Source organism: Carlito syrichta, unplaced genomic scaffold, assembly GCF_000164805.1.
Source record: "Carlito syrichta isolate Samal-C Ts95f unplaced genomic scaffold, Tarsius_syrichta-2.0.1 Scaffold311768, whole genome shotgun sequence".
NCBI lineage: Eukaryota > Metazoa > Chordata > Mammalia > Primates > Tarsiidae > Carlito > Carlito syrichta.
In genome coordinates this window covers 167,053-173,026 of record NW_007255864.1, presented here as the reverse complement: position 1 = coordinate 173,026, position 5,974 = coordinate 167,053, and the positions used below count along the sequence as shown (strand labels likewise).

At 39.9% G+C, this 5,974-nt stretch overlaps 1 protein-coding gene across 1 annotated transcript in view; it reads right to left on the bottom strand.

Annotated features, from left to right (window-relative positions):
* Window positions 1-4,525, bottom strand: part of CDK19 (cyclin dependent kinase 19) — a 127,104-nt gene extending 122,579 nt beyond the window's left edge. The window contains exon 1 of the mRNA XM_021718055.1: window positions 4,466-4,525. The gene's annotated coding sequence lies outside the window, so the exon portion shown is untranslated. The remainder of the gene's footprint in view (window positions 1-4,465) is intronic.
* Window positions 4,526-5,974: the final 1,449 nt, after the last annotated feature.

Here is a 5,974-nt window from a genome sequence, read left to right as displayed (position 1 = left end):
CACTGCACTCCAGTCTGGGCGACAGAGTGAGACTCCAACTCAAAAAAAAAAAACAAGAGACAGTCAGTCGCATTTCTATATACCAGCAACAGGCAGACAAAGAATCAAAATTTTTTAAAAATCCCATTCACAATAGCCACAAAAATAAATAAATAGAAAGAAATACCTTGACCTCCTCCTAACCAGAGAAGTGAAAAAGACCTTTATAATGAGAACTACAAAATACTGCTTAAATCATGGATGGGCAGGGTTCAGTGGCTCAGTCTGTAATTCCAGCACTTTGGGAGGCAGAGGTGAGAGAACTGCCTGAGCCTGCTGGTTCGAGAATCAGCTGAGCAACTTGGTGAGACCTCATCTCTACAATAAATCCCAAAAACTAGCCAGACGTGGTGGCATGTATCTGTAGTTCCAGCTGCTTGGAGGGTTGAGGCGGAAAGATCACTGGAGCCCAGCAGGTTGAGGCTGCCGTGGCCACGAGTGTGCCGCTGCACTCCAGCCTGGGAGACAGAGTGAGACTCTGACTCAAAGGAAAAAAAAAAAAGAAAGAAGGAAAGAAAAGAAATCATGGATGACACAGACAAAAGGAAAAACATTCCATGCTCATGAATTAGAAGCATCAATATTGTCAAGATATCCATTCTACCCAAGGCAATCTACAGATTTGATGCAATACCCATCAAATTACCAACATCATTCTTCTCAGACCTGAAAATGACAATACAGAAATCCATATGGAAACTAAAAAGAGCACAAATAGCCAAAACAATCCTCAGCAAAAGGACAAAGCAGGAGGTATCACACTCACAGACTTGAAACTTTATTCCAAAGCTTCAGTAACCAAAACTGCATGGTATTGGTACAGGAATAGGCACATAGACCAATGGAACAGGACAGAGATTTCAGAAGTAAGGTCTCTCAACCAAGTCATCTTCTACAAAGCCATCAATAACAATCATTGGGGAAAGGAGACCATATTTAGCAAATGGTGCTGGGAAAACTGGCTGACCACATGCAGAAGAATGAAACTGGACTCCTACCTATTACCATGTACAAAAATCAACCCTAAATGGATAACGAACCTACAAATAAAAATTCAAACTATAAGAATCCTAGAAAAAATCATAGGAAACACTCTTCTGAACATCAAAGTAGACAATGAATTCATTTCTGAGTCCCCAAAAGCAAATGCTACAAAAGCTGAGACAGACAAGTGAGACCCCATCAAACTCAACAGCTTTTGCACACCAAGAGAAACCATCAAGAAAATAAAGACACAACCCACAGGATGGGAGAAAATCCAATTATGCAACTGACAAAGGCCTAACATCCAGGATCTAAAAGGAACTCAAACAAAGTGAAAGAAAAAAAACTAACAACCCTGTTTAAAAAGTGGGCAAAGGACATGAACAGACAATTCTCAAAAGAAGACATATAAGCAGCCAACAGACACATGAAAAACTGCTCTGTCTCACTAATCATCAGAGAAATGCCAGTCAAAGCTACGATGACACACCACTTTACTCTGGGGTAAGGATGACTATCACAACAAGTCAAAAAACAACAGGTGCTGGTGCAGGTGCGGAGAAAAGGGAATGCTTCCATACTGTTGGTGGGAGTGCAAGCTAGTTCAACACCTACAGAAAGCAGTGTATGGCGATTCCTGAAAGAATTAGTAATTAACCTTCCATATAATCCAGCAATCCCTCTCCTGGGAATATACTCAGGGGAAGATAAATCCCTCTACCAGAAAGATACCTGCATATACATGCTTATTGCCACACTATTCACAACAGCAAACACATGGAATCAACCCTGCTGTCCATCGAAAGTAGACTGGATAGAGAAAATGTATTACATATACGTGGAGTATCATGCAGTCATAAAGAAGAACAAAATCATAGCCTTTGCAGCAACAGTGATGTGCAGGGTAGCAAACTAGTCTGTGTCATAGTGTAATGGTGAATACATACATTACATATTTGTTAAAACCTATAGACCATATGACATAAGGAGTAAAACCTAAAATAAACTATGAAATTCAGTTCATAATAATGCAACAATATTGGCTCGTCAGTGGTAACAAATGTATCACAATGAAAGAGCATGTTAGTAACAGGGAAATTTGGGGAAAGCTGTATACAGGAACAGTGTAGCTTCTACTCCATTTTTCTGTAAACCTAAAACTGCTCTAAACAATGAAGTCAATTTTTTAATATATTTTTCTAACCATCCACTTAATCTCATCTTTCTCACAGAAACTGAAGCAGGCTGATGGGCTGAGTGGAGAGTCTTCCAGTGCCTTAATATGTATAATCTACTGAGATTCTCAATTGGTAACAAAACAAACCACAGTCAGATTAGCTAAACAAATGTAAGAGCACATAACTCAACAGCAATGAAAACAGCCAACTAACCTGAAAATGAAGTATGAAAGGGCCTTAAAGAAATTCCTTCCAATGTATTTTTGGCAAATAGAAAATATCCTTAAACGACCATTGAAAAGAGTAAAGAAAAGCAAAAGAGCTCGGGTGGTAAAATTGTCGCCTAGCTCAATAAATAGCCTAGAATTCACCTATCTCCTCTAGTTTACGAAACAACTTCCCTGAAGAGGAGAAAGTGAGAGAAATAATGAAACTTGGTCAACTGTAAAATGGAGTGATCCTGTGCTGGGCACAGAGTAGAGATTTAATAAATAGGTATGACCTAACTTCACTTAAGATGTATAGCCTGAATATAAAGTATAGTGTGCAGTCGGGCTTGGTGGCTCAGCCTGTAATCCCAGTACTTTGGGAGACCAAGATGAGTTTGAGACCAGACCAGGCAATTTGGTGAGACCTTGTCTCTACAATAAATCAAAAATTAGCTGGGCATGGTAGCACACACCTGTTGTTCCCACTATTCGGAAGGCTGGAGGCAGAAGGATCACTGGAACATAGCAAGTCAACACTGGGGTAGCCATGAATGTGCCATTGCCACTGCACTCCAGCCTGGGCAACGGAGTGAGACTCCAGCTCAAAAAAAAAAAAAAAAATACACACACACACACACACACACACACACAGTGGGCAGCCACCTACTGAATAGCTAAACAAATTTAATTTCCCAAAGACAAAGAACACTATTCCTCTAACTCCCACAGAATCTATCTAAAAACTAGCCACATTACTAACTTTATGTCAAGAGTACAACACTGATAGGTGCTACAGATCTTTTAAAAAAAACAACCTTCAAGTATCATCTGAAGAAAGTTCGTTAATGGTTGCATAAATTCACAGAAAGTAATATCTATAGTATCTACCACATAAACCACAAAATGTTTCTACTTTTAAAAAAAATCAAAGCAGCATTACCCAGGAAAGCTACCTGTATCAGAATTTCTGATGTCTAATCATATTATTTTCTTAAAAATTAATTCATTAAGAAGGTCTCTATAATAATGTATTTTGGCCGGGCTCGGTGGCTCAGCCTGTAATCCCAGCACTTTGGGAGGCCAAGGTGAGTGGATTGCCTGAGCCCACGGGTTGGAGACCCGCCTGGGCAACTTGACAAGACCTCATCTCTACAATAAAATCAAAAATTAGCCGGGCGTGGTAGCATGCGCCTGTAGTTCCAGTTACTTGGAAGGCTGAGGCGGAAGGATCACCGGAGCCCAGCAGGTCAAGGCTGCGTGGTGGCCGGGAACAGCCACTGCACTCCAGTCTGGGTGACAGAGAGAGACTCCAACTCAAAAATAAATACATAAATAATGTATTTTATAAGGATGTGGTATGTGTTCCTGTCTCTACTGAAACAAGAACTCACTTGAGAGAAGAGAGTATTAACAAGCTCTGAAGAGTGGGTAATTACCATATTGAAAACGAACGTTTCTGGTAATGGAACCTGTAGTGAGAATGTCCATCCCACAATCCTGAGTCACAGATTAGGCTGCCTCTCTATTCCTATGAAGCCATCTTTCAGTAAAAGGAGCAGCAGGGCACAACACAACATACGAATAATGACTTGGCCAAGTTCCTAAGAAACAATCACAGCGAAACTAGGTCTGAGAAAAACTCTACAGTATATGGCATACATCATACTCATGTTCTCCTTCCTTAATCACCCCTACTCTTTGTTAATGGACGAAAAAGTGAAATTGGGAGCCTTTAGCTTTATCTTTTTCTTTAATATTCAAAGAGATTTATTCTGAACCAAATATGATTAACCAAAGTCTGAGGCACAATCCCAGAGGGTTCTGAGAACACGTGCCTCTAGACAGTTCATTCTATCTAAAGGTTTCTAGTTTTTATGGATTTTAGTAATACTGAATAATATTATAAAGGCATTATCTTGGTTTTAAATATTATGAAAGTGAGTCATTTAATGCATCATGATTCTTTGGGGATGACACTTGCAAAAACTATCACCTGTCACATCCCCACCCCAGCACATACACACAATGACACCAGAAGGCAACACTATGCTTTACCTTCTGCTGAAAAGTCTGCTACCTCCAACGCTTGGGATCCATACACGAAGCCCTCCTGGAATCTATGAACACAGCAGAGGCAAAAGGCAGAGAAGTTTATGTAAAGTTACACTGCCCAAAACATAAAATGCCAAATGCCTATCACAAGACTACATATCTGCCAAGGAAATCAGACTTTAGATTTGACAAGGAGCAGACCAACAATATAATGACAACATTCAGAGTTATTTATATACTATGCAGCTAATTGTATGAAAAGACCAAAAGCTGAGCCCTACGTAATTTTTTTCTTTTTTCTCTTGTTCTTTTTTGGGGAGTCAGGGTCTCACTCTGTCACCCAGGCTGGAGTGCGGTGGCATGGTCACAGCTCACCACAGCCTCAACCTCCTGGGTTCAGGTGATCCCGCTACCTCAGTTGATTTATTGTAGAGACAAGGTCTCGTTATGCTGTCCAGGCTGGTCTCAAACTCCTGAGTTTAAGCAATTCTCTCACCTTGGCCTCCCAAAGTGCAGGATTACAAGCATGAGCCACCACACCCAGACACTAATTTATACTCTTACCAAAATAAGTGAATTATATTTCTGGAAAAACTAATAGAGCAATAAAGTATGAATTCATATACAAGAAAAGTATCAATTCAATTTTTTACATCATGTGAGAGAGCCAACACATATACAGTAGTCCTCCTTAGACATGGGAATATAAGAACCCCATCAGCTGTATGAAATCTGGGCGAGTACTGCACATCCTACACACAGTTTCTTTCTGAAAACCAAGACAGCTAATAAGTGACTGATGGGCAGGTAGCATCTAAAGTCTTGATAGGCTAGACAAATGGATAAGACACGTCCCCAGCCAGATGGAGGACAGCGCTGTCAGCACGAGAGTTCACCACACTACTCCAACCAGCATACAATTGCTTATTTCTGGAACCTTCCATTTAATATTTTCAAACCACAGGTAGGTATCTAAAATAGCAGAAAATGAAACTGCAGATAAGGATGACAACTACATAAGAAATATAAAAGAAATTAAGTAGGAAAATAAACCACAAAATGAACCCTGCAGCTCAAGTCATTTTTCCTCTTAGAACCAGAAATTGTTGGGAATATAGGAAAAAACAGTCAAAAGGAGACTTAGAAGAAGACAAAGATAGAGGAAAAAGTAGCACTGTGAAGTTATTATTCCAATAGCACGACTTAATTTAACTCTGCTAGTAATGTTGAAATTAGCAAGGTACCTATCACATAAGTAGGTAGTATGGAGAAAAATCTACCATTCTCCAATATTCTTCTGTTTTGTGTTGTTTGAAGAGATGAGATCTCACTATGTTGCCCAGGCTGGTCTCAAACTCCGGGCCCCAAGCGATCCTCCTGCCACAGCCTCCCAAAGTGATAAGATTATAGAAGTGAGCCACCAAGCCCAGTCCGTTTTTCCAATGTTATAAAATAAAAATAAGCATAAAACATGAAAGACTTTTCAGAAAATATTCATGCAAAATACTGAAA